An 18781-nucleotide genomic window follows, 5' to 3' on the forward strand; every position below is an offset into this window, starting at 1 on the left:
TTTTTGTTAATTAATTTAGATCTGATAATAGCATTAGGGCTGTATAAGAAAATTACCATGTATTTTAGAGATGCATACTGAATGGATAGGGGTAGAGTCACAGGATGTCTAGAACTCTTTTTTTTTAAGATTTTATTTATTTATTTGCCAGAGAGACAGTGAGAGAAGGAACACAAGCAGGGGGAGTGGGAGAGGGAGAGGGAGAAACAGGCTTCCTGCAGAGCAGAGAGCCTGATTATGGGGCTCGATCCCAGGACCTTGAGATCATGACCTGAACCGAAGGCAGATGCCCAACAACCGAGCCACCCAGGCGCCCTGGAACTTACTTTAAAATAGTTAAGCCCAAAGGGGGTATACTGAAATAAGGATGGCAAAATTTTGATAATTTAAGAATCAGTATGTTGGATTTCATTTTACTATTTTTCTATTTTAAATTTTCATTAAAAATATGGGGGGGGGGGGCACCTGGGTGGCTCAGCTGGTTAAGCGTCTGCCTTCGGCTCAGGTCATGATCCCGGGGTCCTGGGATCAAGTCCCACATCAGGCTCCCAGCTCAGCAGGGAGCCTGCTTCTCCCCCTGACCTTCTCCCCTCTCATGCTGTTTCTCTCTCTCTCTCAAATAAATAATTAAAATCTTTAAAAAAAAATTATGGGGGGCATGCCTGGGTGGCTCAGTTGGTTGGGCATCTGCCTTTGGCTCACATAATGATCCCAGGGGCCTGGGATCGAGTCCTGCATCGGGCTCCCTGCTCAGCGGGGAGTCTGCTTCTCCCTCTGCTGCCGCCCCCCCCGCGCTTGTGCTCTCTGTCTCTACCTACCTCTGACAAATAAAATATTTAATAAAAATAAAGTAAAAATATTATAGGGGTTAAGTGGCTGACTTTGGCCCAGGTCATGATCCCAGGGTCCTGCTTCTCCCTCTCCCTCTGCCTGCCGCTCCCCCTGCTTGTGCTCGCTGTCAAATCATCTTTAAAAAATACATATTTCTTATTTTATTTTATTATGTTAGTAAAAAAATATTTTAAAAAATGTATGTGAAGTAAAATAATTGTCAGTCAAGGTTTTTCAGTTTATTTGGTGCATTTTATTTATAAATAATTTCTATGCAGAGTTGACATGTCTTTCCTAGGAAGAAGTTAAGAATTCCAATCACGTATCAATTTTTCTCTACTTTAGGTGGATTAGTAATAGAGAAACAGTGCTTTGATCCCAATTGTACACACATTGTTGTGGGACATCCACTTCGAAACGAGAAGTATTTAGCCTCAGTGGCAGCTGGGAAATGGGTGCTTCATCGCTCCTACGTGGAAGCATGCCGGACTGCTGGACACTTCGTGCTGGTATGTATTCAAACTAACATGAAGAATCATTTTTCGTTAAAAGTAATTGTCCTAATTGATTCTAGTATCTACACTAACCATTCATATAATTGAAATAACCAAATATGACCAATTAGATTATACCAATTTTACAAGGTCCAGATTAACAGAGCAAAAAAATTTAGAGATCACAGACCCAGATTCTCAGTTATATGAGTTTTATTTAATTTTAATCTGGGCTTTTTTTTCCCCCTCTTTGGAATAACATTAGAAAACTTCAGGATTACTTCATTGTAAACTTTTTATCCTTACTGCCAGCCCATTAAATATTAAATTGTTTGGAGACGTGTGGGTGGCTCAGTCAGTTAAGCATCTGCCTTTGGTTCAGGTCATGATCGCAGGGTACCGGGATCAAGTCCCGCATTGGCTCCTTGTTCGGTGGGGAGCGTGCTTCTCCCTCAGCCCCTCCCCCCTGCTCATGCTCACACTCAGCTCGCTCTCCCTCTGACAAAATCTTTTTAAAAAAGAACATTTTTTTTTTAAATATTGTCTGAAATATTTTGGTCCCTAACTAACCATCACAGTAATATCTATCATGTAGTTTTTGAAGTTTTCAATCAAGATCCCTTAGGGATATGATTTCTTTGGACAGGTAATCAAGGTGTTAACACATACCTCCACTGAGAACATGTCCTTCTGTGAAGTTCATCTTAAAATGGATGAAGCCCAATAATCTATATATTACCAATTACTAAGGTGTAGTTACCTGTATTTCTTAGAAACGTATGCAGTATTTTTCTGATTTCTAATTAAAAGCCAGATATACTTGACCCTCCTATGAAGCCAAATTAATGTACATTTCTTTCCTCTATGTTCATAAACTGATGCTTATTTAGTGCTCTGTATTTATAACAACTGAATGTATAGCTTTTAACTCTTAAATGATCGTGGACTCCTTGAGGACATATTGTAGGACCAGATCCAAAGTTTATTCTACTAATTGTCTAGGAAGAAGACTATGAATGGGGAAGTAGTTCCATACTCGATGTTTTGACTGGAATCAATGTTCAGCAACGAAGACTAGCACTTGCAGCAATGAGATGGAGGAAAAAACTCCAGCAAAGACAAGAATCAGGCATCGTTGAGGTATTAACATATATATGGTGATATGAACGGCATTCAGTGTCATGACTATTACAGATTTTAATTTTAAGAGAATATGCTTATTAACAAAATAATAATTCTACTTGTCTTTTATGCTTTGTTGATATACTTAGTTTGGGCATTCTAAATTGGGCTTAATGTTAATTCCTAATTTTAATTATGATTACAAGGAAGATATATATAATGTTGATGGCTCTATTAAAAATATATGTGTAAATGGGGTGCCTGGGTGGCTCAGGCAGTTAGGCATCCAATTCTTGATTTTAACTCAGGTCATGATCTTAGGGTGATGAGATCAAGCCCTGCCATCGGACTCCTCGCTCAGCCTGGAGTTTGCTGGAGATTCTCTCCCTCTTCCTCTGCCTCTCTCCCCACTGTGCATGTGCACACTAGTGCACATACTGTCTCTTAAATACATAAATCTTTTATTATTATTATTTTTTTAAGATTTTGTTTATTTGACAGAGAGAGACACAGCCAGAGAGGGAACACAAGCAGGGGGAGTGGGAGGGAGAAGCAGACTCCCCGCTGAGCAGGGAGCCCAATGCGGGGCTCGATCCCAGGACACTGAGATCATGAGCTGAGCCGAAGGCAGATGCCTAACGACTGAGCCACCCAGGCACTCCCATAAGTCTTTTTTTTTTTAAAAGTAAAAAGACATAAAAATAATTTAAATATATGTGTAAAATGTGACCCATACTGTATTTCTTCCAAAGACTCTTCAGCATCTACCTTCAAGGGTTCTTAACATGGGATCCACAGACTCTCCCAAAGGAGTTGTAGATCACATTCAGGAAGGCTGTTTATACACTTTGGATGGGGCAGGGAATACATCCTTATTTTTACTAACCTCCAATTGAAAACATTTCCTTTTATTATAGAAGTCTAGGTAAAAATCACAGCACTATTAATAGTACTTGTGATTTTACCCCAACAGAAATAAGATATCTTTGCTTTGCATTATAATTCCAAGTATCTTGAGATACTGCTTATGTTCAATTTTTTTTCATTGAAATATAGTTGATGCACAGTGTTACATTAGTTTCAGGTATGTAACAGATTTGACAACAATTCATTATGCTCACCACAAGTGTAGCTACCATCTGTCTTTATACTTCAAAATTATAATAATCTATCCAGCCACCACTATTTATTTAATTCATTAATATAGAAGCACATCTGTCACAAATTTGTAAATATTTTATTTTTAATAAAATGGGTTTTTTTGTAATCCTTTACACTTTATGTTAAAACCAGTATTTTAAAACATTATTAATATAGCACAGAAATTACATTTCAATAAAGCTGTTTCTTTAAAAGAATTATTTAGAGAACAGATCCATAGGTTTCACTGGACTGTCAAAGGGGTCCATGGCTCACATAAAGGTTAGAAACCCAAGTTTTAAATAATCTTGTGCGATGTATTCTGAGTTCTCTCCTGTGTCCAAGCCCTTGTTAGCCTTAATTCCCTTCTTTTAGAGTAATTCCACTGGCTTTTGTTGTTATTCCCTAGTGAAATGTTTTATATTTCTAATTCACAAACATTTTCAAGAGAAATATAAGGAGGGCTTCATCTAATTTGAGAAGTTGTGCATTAAGTTCTACCCTGGATTAATTATAAGAAAAAATACAAGAAAAGGCTAAACAAAAGTCAAGTTGCTTTGTTTTCATGTTATTCATTAAAACATTTTCCTTCATTCTTCAAGTATTTATTGATGACCTACTGTGTGCCAAACACCATGGTTGTGTGTTTTCAGAATATTCTGACCAGAGACAATTACCACTGTGGCACTTGGTAAAGGTTATAAGATTATTTGTTGACATAAAACTAAATTTACAGATAAAATAATGTATTATTTGCATTTATTTCCCAAATAATTTCAACACTGATTATATTTTCATTTGTAGGGGGCATTTAGTGGGTGGAAAGTTATCTTATATGTTGACCAATCCCGAGAAGCAGGATTCAAACGCCTTCTTCAGTCAGGAGGAGCAAAGGTTTGTATTCAGTCAATTTACAGAATTTTTTACACAAATTATTTTTCAAACAAGGTTGCTATGATCAGTTCTTAATTTTCGGTACTTGGTGAGATGACAATCCTTAAGTACAGATGATACAGTTGAACTACTCTGGGAAACTGATAGCTTCTTATTTCTTATTTTTTCTTTAGGTACTACCTGGTCATTCTGTACCTTTATTTAAAGAAGCCACACATCTCTTTTCTGACTTCAATAAACTGAAACCAGATGACTCAGGGGTTAATATAGCAGAAGCTGCCACCCAAAATGTGTACTGCTTGAAAACAGAGTACATTGCTGATTATCTGATGCAGGTTTGTAAGATTTTGTCCTTGATCTCCTCATCACCAGAGATAGGCTTATATATATAGGGATGTGACCACACAGCAAAACCCTTGGCTTGTTTATTAATAGCATGTTTGGCTCCAGTTCGCTTTCATTTCATTCAGTTTCATTCTACTTTCTATAATAATGAGTACATATGTAAACATTTAGCTTGGAGTTAAATGAAGCAGGTATAAAAATCTAAGTACCTCTGGGCGCCTGGGTGGCTCAGATGGTTAAGTGACTGCCTTCGGCTCAGGTCATGATCCTGGAGTCCCGGGATCGAGTCCCACATCGGGCTCCCTGCTCAGCAGGGAGTCTGCTTCTCCCTCTGACCCTCCCCCGTCTCATGCTCTCTCTCTCTTTATCTCCTTCTCTCTCTCAAATAAATAAAATCTTAAAAAAAAATTAAAAAAAATCTAAGTACCTCTAAAAGTTTTAAAAGTGCCCTCTATAATGTTGGAATATTGCTGTTCACAAATAGCCTAAGTTTTGATTTGAATGAGCAAAGAAAAATCTTTCTGATGCCAGAACACCTAAAATGCCATCAGGAATCAGCAAGGTAGGATACATGATAATAAATGTCTCACTCCAAAGGATTTCAAACATAATGGTATAGAAATAAGGGGAAGCCAAAACTTAGCCTGCTGTGTAATTTTTACTGTTTGTGTTTGGGAGTTGCTCAGGATATATAGAAAGAATGGCTAAAACATAAACAATAAAACCTTTGTCATAAAGCGGTGGGATGTACTGATTGGAATTGGTAAGCCAATACTAACTCCTAGAAACACCTAAATCACTTTTTTTAAAAACTCAAGTTTTTTTGTTCCCTGCTTTTCTCAGGGTTGTATTGTGTGTCAGACACTAGATTTCTGGAGGAATGCAGTGGGGGGAGTGGGCTGCTCTGTATTTCTACATCTGAGCTCATTATTTCCTACCTAGCTCTCAGAAGTAGAGAAAACAGAATACTTCTGTGGGGGCAAAGCAGTAGACTAGGGAAGGGAGAGTAGTGACTTCATGTTCAAGTTCATGGTCAAGATAAGCCAAGCACAAGTAAGGCTCTTGAGATAGGCCCACCCCAGTGTTCTGACCTCAGGTTAAATGCTGAGGGGGGGGCGGGGGGGAGCATTAATTAAAAAGCTGGGTGCAGTGGCTGCAGGGATCTTGGTGATGAAAGCCTTCAACATGTCCTTAGCCATACTGTTCCAATCTGGATGGTCACCGTCTACTTCTACAAACTGGTGTCATCCCAGGATCTCCATTCATCATCCTTTCTCTTCTCTGTTGGATCTCCTGTTTCTATATCCCATGTCATCCTGATCTGCTCTCATCTGGTTGAAGGTGTTCTTATAGTAACTTCTTGAGAAAGCACATGGGAGATAAACTGAGATTTTCTTTGTGTGAAAATTCTTTTTTTCCGTGATTGCATTTCTTTTATCGTTTAGATGGGCATCAAATTCTAGGTTGGAACCTATTTTCTCCTTAGACTTTTGATTGCTTATCTCCTTGCTTCTAGTGTTGCTGTTGAGTAGTTAAAGCCATTTTGATTCATAATCTGTTATATGTAACTAATCTAGTAGGAAGCTCTTTTTGTCCCTAGTTTTCTGAAATTTCAAAATGATAGGCTATCATGAGGGTCTCTTTTTATTATACTGCACGTGGTAGGCCTCTTCTGGTTTGGTAACTTGTGTCTTTCAGTTCTGGGAAATCTTGAATTATTTCAATGATGATTTTTTTTCCCTCCACTTTCTGTTCTCTCTAGTACTTCTGCTACTTGTATATTGGATCTTCTTATTTCACCACTATTTTTATAATCTTCACTTTTTGAGAGGTTCCCTCAGTTCAGTCTTCTCCTTTTATCAGCTCTTCATTTTGCGATCATGTTTTTAATAATCAGGACCTTTTTAAAAGTTTTTTGAATTTACATTTTAATTTTTTAATATCTTTTTTGCTTCATAGATGTAATACCTTCTACTGGATCTCAGAGGATTTATTGATTTTTTTTTAACTTATTTCGGTATATTCTCTATCCACTAAACTGCATTTTCCTCTTTGTTTGGGTCTTTGTCTAAGCTGATTGGAAGTACTGAGCACACAGTTGGGTCTTGGCAGTTTTGATCCGGATGCAATAGTCTTTGTGGTCTAATTGTTGGGGACTGTCGTCTGGGTTCATACTTGCATATACTTCTTGAATTGTTTCAATTGCTCCAAAGAGGAATCTTCCAGTCTGCCTGAAGGAAGAATCTGGCCACCTTTTTTTTTTTTTTTGAGATACAATGACATATGACATTAATTTCAGATGTTCAGCATAAGAGTTGTATGTATTCATGACTATATATGCAAAATTATCACCATACATAATGAGATTTTCTTTCTTATGATAAGAACTCCCAAGATTGAGTCTCTTCCAACTTTCAAATATACCATACAATATTAACAACTACAGTCACCATGTTGTATATTACATCCTCAGGGCTTATTTTATAACTGTAAGTTTGTACCTCTTGTTCACCCTTACCCATTTCCCCCAGCCCTCACACCCTGCATCTAGCAACCCCCAGTCAGTTCTTTGTATCTATCTCATTTGGGTTTTTTTTTATTTTTTTATTTTTTTAAGATTTTATTTATTTATTTGACAGAGAGCACACGAGCAGGGGGAGTGCAAGAGGGAGAAGCAGGCTCCTTACTGAGCAGGGAGCCCGATGCGGCAGTCAATCCCAGGATCCTGGGATCATGACCTGAGCCGAAGGCAGATGCTTAACTGACTGAGCCACCCAGGCACCCGTTTTTTATATTAGGTTCCACTTGTAAGTGAAATCATCTAGTATTTGTCTTTTTCTGACTTATTTCACTTTGCATCATGCCATCAAGGTCCATCCATGTTGCTGCAGTTGGCAGGGTTTCCTTGGCTGAAATATTTTTTTATGGCTGATTAATCCATTGTGTGTGTGTGTGTGAATTTTCTTTATCCATCTGTCAGTGGACACTCAGGTTTTCATATCTTAGCTATGGTAAATAATGCTGCAGTGAACATAGGAGAGCAGATATCTTTTTGAATTAATGTTTTTATTTCTTTTGGATAAATACATAGAGGTTGGAACTGTTGAATCATAAGGTAGTTCCTTTTTTTTAAGATTGTATTTAACACAGTGTTATTAGTTTCAGGTGTGCAATATAATGATTCAACAATTGCTCAGTGCTCATCGAACTAAGTGTACTCTTAAGGTAGTTATATTTTTAATTTTTTGAGGAAAAAAAAATAATGGCTGCATCAGTTTACATTCCCACCAGAAGTACACAAGAGTTCTCGTTTCTCCATATCCTCATCAACACTTGTCTTTTTGATAACAGCTATTCCAACATGTGTTAGGTAATATCTTGTTATGATTTTGATTTGCGTTTCTTTGATGATTAGTGACGTTGAGCACCTTTTCGTATACCTGTTGACCATCTGTGTCTTTGGGGAAATGTCTATTCAGATCTCTGCCCATTTTTTAATCACATGGTTTGGGATATTAACCCCTATCCGATAGATGATTTGCAAATATTTTCTCCCTTTCTTAGGTTGCCTTTCCTTTTGCTGATGGTGTCCTTTACTATGCATGAGCTTTTTAATTTGATGTCTCCCCACATGTTAATTTTTGCTTGTGTTTCTTTTCATTTTGGTGTGAAATCCAAAAAATTTTTACCAAGACCAATGTCAGAGAGCTCATGACGTATATTTTCTTTTAGTTTTATAGTTTCATGTCTTTCATCCGAATCTTTAATCCATTTTGAGTTTATTTTTGTGTATGGTATAAGATAGTGGTCCTGTTTCAGTCTTTTGCATGTAGCTGTCTAGTTTTTCCAACACCATTTATTGAAGAAACTGTCCTTTTCCTTTTGTATGTTCTTGGCTCCTTTGTAATTGATCGAGTATGCCTGGGTTTATTTCAGGGTTTTCTGTTCTGTTCTCTTGATCTGTGTGTCTGTGTATGTGGTAGTACCATACTGTTTGGTTACCATAGTTTTGTAATACAGTTTAAAATCAGGGAGCATGATGCCTCCAGCTTTGTTCTCCTTTCTCAAGATTGCTTTGGCTAGGGGCGCCTGAGTGGCTCAGTCATTAAGCGTCTGCCTTCGGCTCAGGTCATGATCCCAGGGTCCTGGGATCGAGCCCCGCATCAGGCTCCCTGCTCCACGGGAAGCCTGCTTCTCCCTTTCCCGCTCCCTCTGCTTGTGTTCCCTCTCTCGCTGTGTCTCTCTGTCAAAAAATAAATAACTCTTAAAAAAAAAAAAAGATTGCTTTGGCTATTTGGAGTCTTTGTGATTCCATACAAACTTTAGGATTGTTAGTTCTATTTCTAGAAAAAATGCCATTGAAATTTTGATAGGGATTGCATTGAATCTGTGGGTTGCTTTGGGTAGTGTGGACATTTTAATAGTGTTAATTTTTCCAGTCCATGAGCATGGAATATCTTTCCATTTATTTGTGTCATCTTCTATTTCATCAGTGTTGCCTAGTTTTCTTTTTTTTAAGATTTTATTTATTTGACAGAGAGAGAAATAGCAAGAACAGGAACACAAGCAGGGGGAGTGGGAGAGGGAGAAGCAGGCTTCCCGCCGAGCAGGCAGCCCAATGCAAGGCTCAATCCCAGGACCTGAGCCGAAGGTAGACGCTTAAGACTGAGCCACCGAGGCGCCCCAATGTTGTCTAGTTTTCAATGTACAAGTCTTTTATCTCCTTGATTAAATTTGTCCCTATTTTATTCTTGATGCAATTGTAAATGGAATTTTCCTTTATATTTGAAATGGCTTTCTTTTAAAAAGGGTATCGTTGGGTTTTTTTTATTCTTTAGACTGTTTAGTCCATCGTGTAATTATTGATATGATTGGATTTAGGGTTTTTTTTTTTTTTTTGCAGTTTTCAATTTGTCTTTGTTCCTGTGTTCTTTCTTTCTTGCCTTTTTTGTTGGAGGCAGGGTGTGTTTTGCTCTATGGATTATAATATACTTAACTTTTTATAGTCTAGCTAAAATGATATTGTGCCACTTCACATGGAATGTAGAAATCTTACACTCATATAGGTTCCTTTACTTCCCCTATCCTTTAAACCAGGGGCCAATAAACTGTAGCCCACAGGCCAAACCCTCTCCACTGCCTGTGTTACAAAGTTTTACTGGAACACAGCTCCATTCACTCATTTACATGTTCTCTCTTCTGCTTTTGCAGTGCAACACTGGGCTGAGTAATTGCAACAGAGACCATCTCTCCCACACAGCCTGAAATATTTAGTGTCCGGTCCTTCAACGTAAAGCAGGGGCCAGCAAACTTTCTGTAGACTTGTATATTTTCCCTTGTCTCTTACAGCTCCACAGAACAGTGTTCTGCCATAAAACAAAACTTGCTTAAACGGTCCTATGTATTTTGAGGAAATTAAAAGGAAAAATACAGTCTTATATTTATCCTATCTGGTATCAGTTTTCCTTCAGCCCAAAACTTTGATTTGTAGTATAAGTCTGATGGGACCAATTCTAGTTTTCTTTTATTTGAGAGTGTCTATTTTACCATTATGCCTGAAGGATCTTTTTGTAGGGCATAGGATTTAGGGTTGATAGTGTTTTTTACTAACGACTCCACTTTCTGCTGGCCTCCGTTATTTCTGAGAAGTCAGTGGTAATTTGATTTCTTCTCCTGTATGCAGTGCAGTGTCTCATTTTTTCTTCTGGCTGTTTCATCTTTGATTTTCACCATTTATGATACTTCCAGGTGTAGTTTCTTTATATTAATCCTGCTTTTTCTGCAGAGCTTCTTCAATCTGTAAATTTCTCTCTTTCACCAAACTTGAGAAATTTTGACAATTACTTCTCCATTCTTTCCTGTCTATATGGGAATTTAATCACTCGTACCTTTTGATATTGTCCCACAGGTCCCTCCCTCAGGTCCTTCAGGCCATATTTACTTTCTGTGTTTTCTGATTGACTAATTCCTATTTATTACTTCACTGATTTTTTTCCTGTTATTTTCATTCTAAAGGCTCTTACAGGAGATTTTCTTATTTAGATATTAAATTTTTTTATATCTAGAATCAGCTCTTTTTTATGGTTTCTATTTTTCTACTTTTTCATTTCACTCATTTCAAGGATAAGAGCTGCTTTGGTATCATTGTCTACTATTTCCAACATCGGGGTCATGAGCAAGACTGCTTTTATTTTGAGGTAATCGGTAGCTTTACATGCAATTGTAAGAAATAATAGTTTCCCCCAGGGGATGATATCTTGCAACAATATAAGACAGTATTACAGCCAGGATATTGACCTGATGCAATCCAAACTTATTCCGATTTCCCCACTTTTTTTTAAGATTTTATTTATTTGAGAGAGAGAGAATGAGAGAGAGCACGAGGGGGAAGAGGGTCAGAGGGAGAAGCAGACTCCCTGCTGAGCAGGAAGCCCGATGTGGGACTCGATCCCAGGACTCTGGGATCATGACCTGAGCCGAAGGCAGTCGCCTAACCAACTGAGCCACCCAGGCGCCCCCAATTTCCCCACTTCTGCTTCATGTGTCTGCCACCACAGTCAAGATACAGAACAATCTATTGCTACAGCAATCATTCATTTTGCCTTTTTTTTTTTTAACTACACCCACCTCCTTCCCTTCATTCTCTTCTCCCAGCGGTCTCTTACACCTGTCAACCACTAATCTGTTGTCAGTGTCTTTAAATCTTAAATGGAATCAATATAGTGTGTAATCTTTTCGGATTGGCTTTTTTTTTTTTTAAGATTTCATCTATTTATTTGACAGAGAGAGAGCAGGAACACAAGCAGGGGGAGTGGGAGAGAGAGAAGCAGGCCTCCCGTTGAGCAGGGAGCCTGATGTGGGATTCGATCCCGGGACTCCAGGATCATGACCTGAGCCGGAGGCAGACACTTAACGACTGAGCCACCCAGGCGCCCCGGCTTTTTTTTTTAGCAAGATTCCCTTCGGAATCATTCAGGTGTTGCTTGTATCAGTGATTTTATTACTTTTTATTGAACATTTGAGATCTACAGCTTAACCATTAGCCTATTGAAGGACATCTGGGTTGTTTCTACTTTGGGGCTATTATGACTAAAGCTGCTATGAACATTTTTTTGCACATATTTTATGTGGAAATAAGATTTCATTGCATTGGGATAAATTCCTAAGTGTGTTTCCAGAGTGGTCATATTTTACATTCCTACCACTGTTATAAGTGATCGTTTTTCTGTATCCTTATTGGCATTTGTCACTTTTTTTTAGCCATTTCAGTTGGTATGTAGTAATCTCTCATTGTGGTTTTAATTTGCAGTTCCATAATGGCTAGTCAAGAGTGAATGCCTTTGGTGTGCTTCATAAATGTCATGAGGTGTGAGGTTTTCACAGAAGGTGTGAAGTTTAGGTCACTCAGAATGTCCAATTGCTCCACCGTAAAAGAACTGTCCTCCACTTAGTTGCTTTTACACCTTGGTCAAAATTCAGTTTGGCATATGTTGGGGGTCTATTGATCTAGGTCTTTCCCTCTGCAATAGCATCTTTCTTCTTATATCTGATATTAGGTAGCGATTCCTCTTTACTCTTCTTTTTCAAGATCCTTTTAGCTTTTCTAGGGCCTATACCTTTTAAGTTTTTAAATAAGCTTATCTATATGCCTATGAAAACATCTTGCTACGATTTTGATAGGAATCACATTAAACCTACAGATCAATTTAAGTGAATTGACATCTTCACTATGTTCAGTCTTTCAGTCCATGAATACAGCATATTTAAGTCGTCTTTGATTTCCTTCATGAACATTTTGTAATTTTCAATACATATAAGTTTTAGATCTTTATTGGGTTTTTGGATTCTGATTGTTTTTTCTTGAGAATGGGTCATGTTCTTCAGATGTGGAGTAATTTGCATGCGTCTAAGTTGTAAAAACTAGATTCTGTTACGTTCCTTAGGGAATGCCATTCTGTTTGCTTACCAGGCACCTCTTGCAGTGAGTGCGGGATCAAAGCTTTAGCCTTACTTGAGCCGCCTCTGCGCATCCATGGTGAGAGGGCAAAGATTTGGGCAGATTTCATACCCGAGTGTGAGGCTTCCCCTGCTCCCTCCTGGGATTTCCCACCTCATTTTCCAGTGGCTGTGGTTTCAGGCCATTACTACATGTTTTCTGTTGTGACTTGGCCCTCATAATACCGACTTCTCCTTACAACAAAAACAAAAATGAAGAGAAATTCACTCCCTACCCAGTGTCAACCCCTTTGGTATTTGCCTGATCTCATTTCCTCTCCAGTGTCTTGGGGTAGTTGCTTTTAACATATTTGGGTCGGAAGTTGTCATCCAGGGAAGAGTTGAATCAAAAGGCACTTACTCAGTATTTTATGGTGATGCATTTTCATGTTTTCCAGTCTGCCATCTTGCTAGAAAATTTTTATCACACTTTTAATGAGGGAAAGGTCGTTTTGGGTTGGAATATGGTTGTGAGGAAGAGAATTTTAAGGGTTTTAGAGGCAATGTATGAATTTTGGCTTTAACTCCTGCTAGTTATATGTTATTTAACCTTTTTTTATCTTATCTGTAAAATAAAAAAACACCTACCTCACATGTTTAAATATTTTTAAAAATCGACACTAAGTATAAGGTGTCACTTCTTAACCATACCTTTTTACAAATGAAACCATTATCAAGATCTGAGCTGGCCCCATTCCACCTGAGCTATAAATCTATTTTTCTGATAAAAGGTGAGATTTTGTCACACAGGTTCTGTTCCCTAAATGTGATAAGTGCTAAGTAGCATACCTTAAAAGACAAATCTCAAGTTTTTTCTGGTTCAAAAGCACAGTCAAGGAAAAATGAACAGTGTTTTTCCCTTTTATAGGAATCCCCTCCTCAAGTAGAAAATTACTGTCTGCCAGAAGCGATTTCATTTCTTCCGAATAATAAGGAACCTGGGCCTGGATTATCACAGAAGAGGAAAGCTCCTACAGAGAAAAATAAAATCAAACGACCTAGAGTAAACTAATCATGTTTACTCTTTAGTCACCAAACATTAGTATTTTAATTATAAAGCCTGAATGTTACTGTCTTGGATTTGCATAGTAATTTAAAGACAAGCGGCTGTAGAAGAATTCAGCTTCAGAGTATAATGATGACCTTGCTTGTAGTTAGTTTTTAACACCTGAAATTTTAACCACTGAAATATTAACTTTTACCTGAAATAACAAAACAGATCCTCAGCCATCTTGTCATTAAACCACATTGAAGTGTGTATGGGGCTGTTTATTTAATATCCGAGGCTGTAGCTTAGTGGAAGTTTTAGTAAGGTGATGGATTTTACTTTAAAATGCCAGCTTTAATTCGTAACAATAAGGAAGTTATCAACTGGGATTTTTTTCATGTTTTCCCTGATTCTTCTCACCCCTTTCCCTCTTTTTAACAGGAGCCTGAGTACAAGGTTTGAGGAACTGAGGCTTTAAACTTAAATATGTGAGTGTATATATGTATATGCATGTTTGTACAGATCTCCATGATGTTTGCCAAGTTTGGGTGCCAAAACTTGGAAAATAATAAATAAAAGTGACTCAAATTAGTTAAGTTTTTAAATGCAAAGCATTTTGGTGTCCATTCTCTTTTTGAAGCAATAAATGATTTGTAAAATATAGCTTAAAAAAGAAATTGCTGGGGCACCGGAGTTGTGCAGGTGGTTGAACATCCGACTCTTGGTTTCAGCTCGGGTGGCTCAGGTCATGGGATCAAGTCCCAGGTCGGGCTCCGGGCTGAGCTCGGAGTCTGCCTGGATTCCCTGTCCCTCTCCCTCAGCCCCCTCCCTCCCTAAAATAACTTTTTAAACTCAAAAATCGCTAGTTATATTTCTGATGTTTGTTACTTATGTAGGCTATTATATTAGTGGGTTAAAACCCTTTTATTGGAACTACAAGATTGCATTAGCCTGTATTAATCTAAACCTAAACACCAAATGCTACATGTGTTACCACAGTCCTCTAAATGTAAAGCTACCTCATTTTGCTGAAAGGAAGAACCAGAATCAGAACTATGATTTTGATGTAAATGGCCCCATTTCATAATGACTCTTGAAAGGCAAACTCAAATGGTGAAGGGTGGAAGTTCTTATCCTAGACACAAAACCCCTCAAGTTTTTTATCGGGTCTTCCTCTGAATGGAGGGAAATAGAGGGGGTTATCCCGGCCCTTCAGTTTTTGGCTTTGAACTAAATTCACAGCTCAGGTCAAAAATTCCTACACAGCCAAAGAGATAGCATTGTCGTGTAACCATGCCCCTCCCCAAACAGAAACCCCCGACCTGGTTTTATGGGGGCCATTTTGTGTGAGTAGAGTCTTTTCACTCTTTTCCCTGGCAGCTTGTGGCAAGTTTCCCCAAATTTCATCCCTTAGATTCTTTGCAATAGTCACTACTGTTCAAAACAACTTCACGAGTGCTCTGTGAAAGTAAATGTTAGATCCTCTTTGTCCCTAGCCCAGATAAAATTACATAATGTACCATTTTCTTTTCTGCCAAGATTATGAACTGTTTTTCCAGTCAGTTCTTAAACATAGTTTATAAATTTAAGAGTCCAGATTTCACCTGCTCCTCCTGATTCTCCAGACTCTGTCAGCCATTTCCGCTTTGGCTTCCACTCTCAGACTCTAGATGCCCTAATGCCAGCAAGGTCTTACACGCAAGTAGTTCTAAGCACAGGAAGTTCTCTCATTTAGGAAGGCACAAAAGCTTTCCTTGATTACTCTTAGTTTCTCCTCAGAATTGCTCTAGTATTTTAATGTGGCACTTAAATTAGAAGCAGGGGTCCAAGGCGCGTCTGGACGCAACACCTCTTTCCTGAGGCCAGGCCGTCTGGCCCTGTGTGCGTTTAGTCCGAACTGCCATCGGCCTAACGCCAAGGAACCAAACGTTAGAGGCCCCGAGCCTTCGCCACGAACGCCCTTCCTGAGCGCACACTTCACCTGTGGGGTGTTTGTGTGAAAGCATGAGCGATAGAACTTAAACGTGACTCTGACCGACAAACAGGCCTGTAAGGAAGGCTGCTGTCTCGACCCCTCTCTTGTGTGAGGAGGTTAGCACTGCTATCCCCTGTGGGCCTGCCTGGAGACCCAGGTACCTAAGCCCTAGCACGGAGAAGCCAGGCTGTAGAGTGACCGAACCCTAGCTAACAGCAGTGGAGAAGGAACGTGCTGTAGACAGCATCACGGTTGCGGAGGGTGGCAACACTTTCAGTGTGTCTGCGTGAGGGCCTAGGAAAAGATTCCCTTGAATCACAGGGCGAGAGAAACGGCTTCGCGGAGAGGCACCGCTCGCATCAGCTCTAGGGTCACGAAGCTAGCCTTCCACCGGCACGGGTGCGTGAAGCCCTGAATTCCAGGCACCTCCATCGACGGCAGAAATCTGGGCAGATACCGTGCCTTAAGCTCCCGCCGGTCACTGCCTTAGAGGGCGCGCTCTATTGTTACTGGGGCTGAGAGCTCTGGGAACGGCCTCCCTAAAGCCCAACCGAGCGAGCAAGAGCCCGGGGCCGAAGACACGACTCTTGGCTCGGCTCTTGTTGCTGGGCCCAGGACCGTTGCCCCGTGTGCGAGTGCAGGCCTCAAAACCAGCCCCTGACTGTCAGGAACCACACTGGAGAGCGTCCTGGCTCCAGCCGGGACAGCCGTTGCTCAGGGTGGAAACATTCTGCCTTGTGCCTGCGGCCGTGCGCTGCCAGCTAGTCCCAGACCATTTTCGGAGTGAGACTCAGGGGGCGGCAGAAGGCAGAACACGGCCCCCCGCTTGGTTCGTGAAACCGGGCCTCCGGCCCCACTTGGGCATGCAAGTCTCATTGCTAGCGGACGAACGCGAAGCAAACACAGTGTAGAGAATCCGTGCTGTAGCTGTCGCCGACCTCTCTGCGGGAGGAGGCAGCGTACGGTGTCCGGGCGCGAGAGCCTTGGGAACGGGTTCCATGCGCCAAAGCCAGGTGAGAAACAGGCCGTTGCGGAAGGCACCTATCGGCTCTGCTCCTGCTACCCGGTCCAGGTACCTGTACACTGCTCCCCGTGGCTCGGGAACTCTCGCCGCTCAACCCTGACTTGGAAGAAAGCAGCCTGGAAACCAGCACAGCTGTAGCTCCCGTCCCCTCTCCACGGGGCGCGGCCACCGGTTCAACCGTGCTTGTGTGCCCAGCTGCGGAGTGGGTCCCAGCGGAATTCCAGGGAGAAAGAAGCAGGGGTCCAAGGCGCCTCTGGACGCAACAGCTCTTTCCTGAGGCCAGGCCGTCTGTCCCTGTGTGCTTTTAGTCCAAAGTGCCATCCGCCTAACGCCAAGGAACCAAAGGCTAGAGGCCCCGAGCCTCCGCCACGAACGCCCTTCCTGAGCGCACACTTCACCTGTGGGGTGTTTGTGTGAAAGCATGAGCGATGGAACCTAAACGTGACTCTGACCGAGACACAGGCCTGTAAGGAAGGCTGCTGTCTCGACCCCTCTATTGTGTGAGGAGGTTAGCACTGCTATCCCCTGTGGGCCTGCCTGTCGACCTAGGTACCTAGGTACCTAACTAAGCACTAGCAAAGAGAAGCCAGGGTGTAATGTGACCGAAACTAGCTAACAGCAGTGGAGAGGGACCGTGCTGTAGACAGCATCTCGGTTGCGGAAGGTGGCAACACTTTCAGTGTGTCTGCGTGAGGGCCTAGGGAACGATGCCCTTGAATCACAGGGCGAGAGAAACGGCTTCGCGCAGAGGCACCGCTCGCATCAGCTCTAGGGTCACGAAGCTAGCCTTCCCCCGGCACGGGTGTGTGGAGTCCTGAGTTCCAGGCACCACCGTCGAAGGCAGAAATCTGGGCAGATACCGTGCCTTAAGCTCCCGCCGGCCACTGGGTTAGAGGGCGCGCTCTACTGTGTCCTGGGGCTGAGAGCTCTGGGAACGGCCTCCCTAAAGCCCAACCGAGCGAGCTAGAGCCCGGGGCCGAAGACACGCCTCTTGGCTCGGCTCTTGTTGCTGGGCCCAGGACCTTTGCCCCCTGTGCGTGTGCAGGCCCCCAAACCAGCCCCTGACTGGCAGGAACCACACTGGAGAGCATCCTGGCTCCAGCCGGAACAGCCGTTGTTCAGGGTGAAAGCATTCTGCCGTGTGCCTGCGGCCGTGCGTTGCCAGCGGTTCCCAGACCATTTTCGGAGTGAGACTCAGGCGGCGGCAGAAGGCAGAACACGGCCCCCCGCTCCGTCCGTGAAGCCGGGCTTGCGGCCCCGCTTTGGCATGAGAGTCTCATTGCTAGCGGACGAACGCGAAGCAAACACAGTGTAGAGAATTTGTGCTGTAGCTGCCGCCGACATCTCTGCGGGAGGAGGCAGTGTACGGTGTGCGGGCGCGAGAGCCTGGGGAACGGGTTCCATGCGCCAAAGCCAGGGGAGAAACAGGCCGTTGCGGAAGGCACCTATCGGCTCAGCTCCTGCTACCCGGTGCAGGTACCTCTACACTGCTCCCCGTGGCTCGGGAACTTTCGCCGCTCAACCCTGACTTGGAAGAAAGCAACCTGGAAACCAGCACAGCTGTAGCTCCCGTCCCCTCTCCATGGGGCGCGGTCCCCTGTTCAACCGTGCTTGTGTGCCCAGCCGGGGAGTGGATCCCAGCGGAATTTCAAGGGAAAAAATAGCAGGGGTCCAAGGCGCCTCTGGTCGCCACACCTCTTTCCTGAGGCTAGGCCGTCTGGCCCTGTGTGCGTTTAGTCCGAACTGTCATCCGCCTAACGCCAAGGAACCAAACGCTAGAGGCCCCGAGCCTCCGCCACGAACGCCCTTCCTGAGAGCACACTTCACCTGTGGGGTGTTTGTGTGAAAGCATGAGCGATGGAACCTAAACGTGACGCTGACCGAGAAACAGGCCTGTAAGGAAGGCTGTCTCTCGACCCCTCTCTTGTGTGAGGAGGTTAGCAGTGCTCTCCTCTGTGGGCCTGCCTGGAGAG

General features: G+C 42.0%; 1 long non-coding RNA gene across 1 annotated transcript; it reads left to right on the forward strand.

Annotated features, from left to right (window-relative positions):
- Positions 1-1276: 1276 nt before the first annotated feature.
- Positions 1277-13994, forward strand: LOC148164643 (uncharacterized). The gene is made up of 5 exons (XR_015768131.1): positions 1277-1340; positions 2328-2465; positions 4392-4481; positions 4655-4816; positions 13690-13994. It is a non-coding gene; the product is annotated as an uncharacterized LOC148164643 (long non-coding RNA).
- The last annotated feature ends 4787 nt before the right edge of the window (positions 13995-18781 follow it).

The sequence above is a fragment of the Eumetopias jubatus genome, unplaced genomic scaffold, assembly GCF_037043125.1.
Source record: "Eumetopias jubatus isolate StellerSeaLion01/CBP00866 unplaced genomic scaffold, mEumJub1_p1.0 scaffold_4, whole genome shotgun sequence".
NCBI lineage: Eukaryota > Metazoa > Chordata > Mammalia > Carnivora > Otariidae > Eumetopias > Eumetopias jubatus.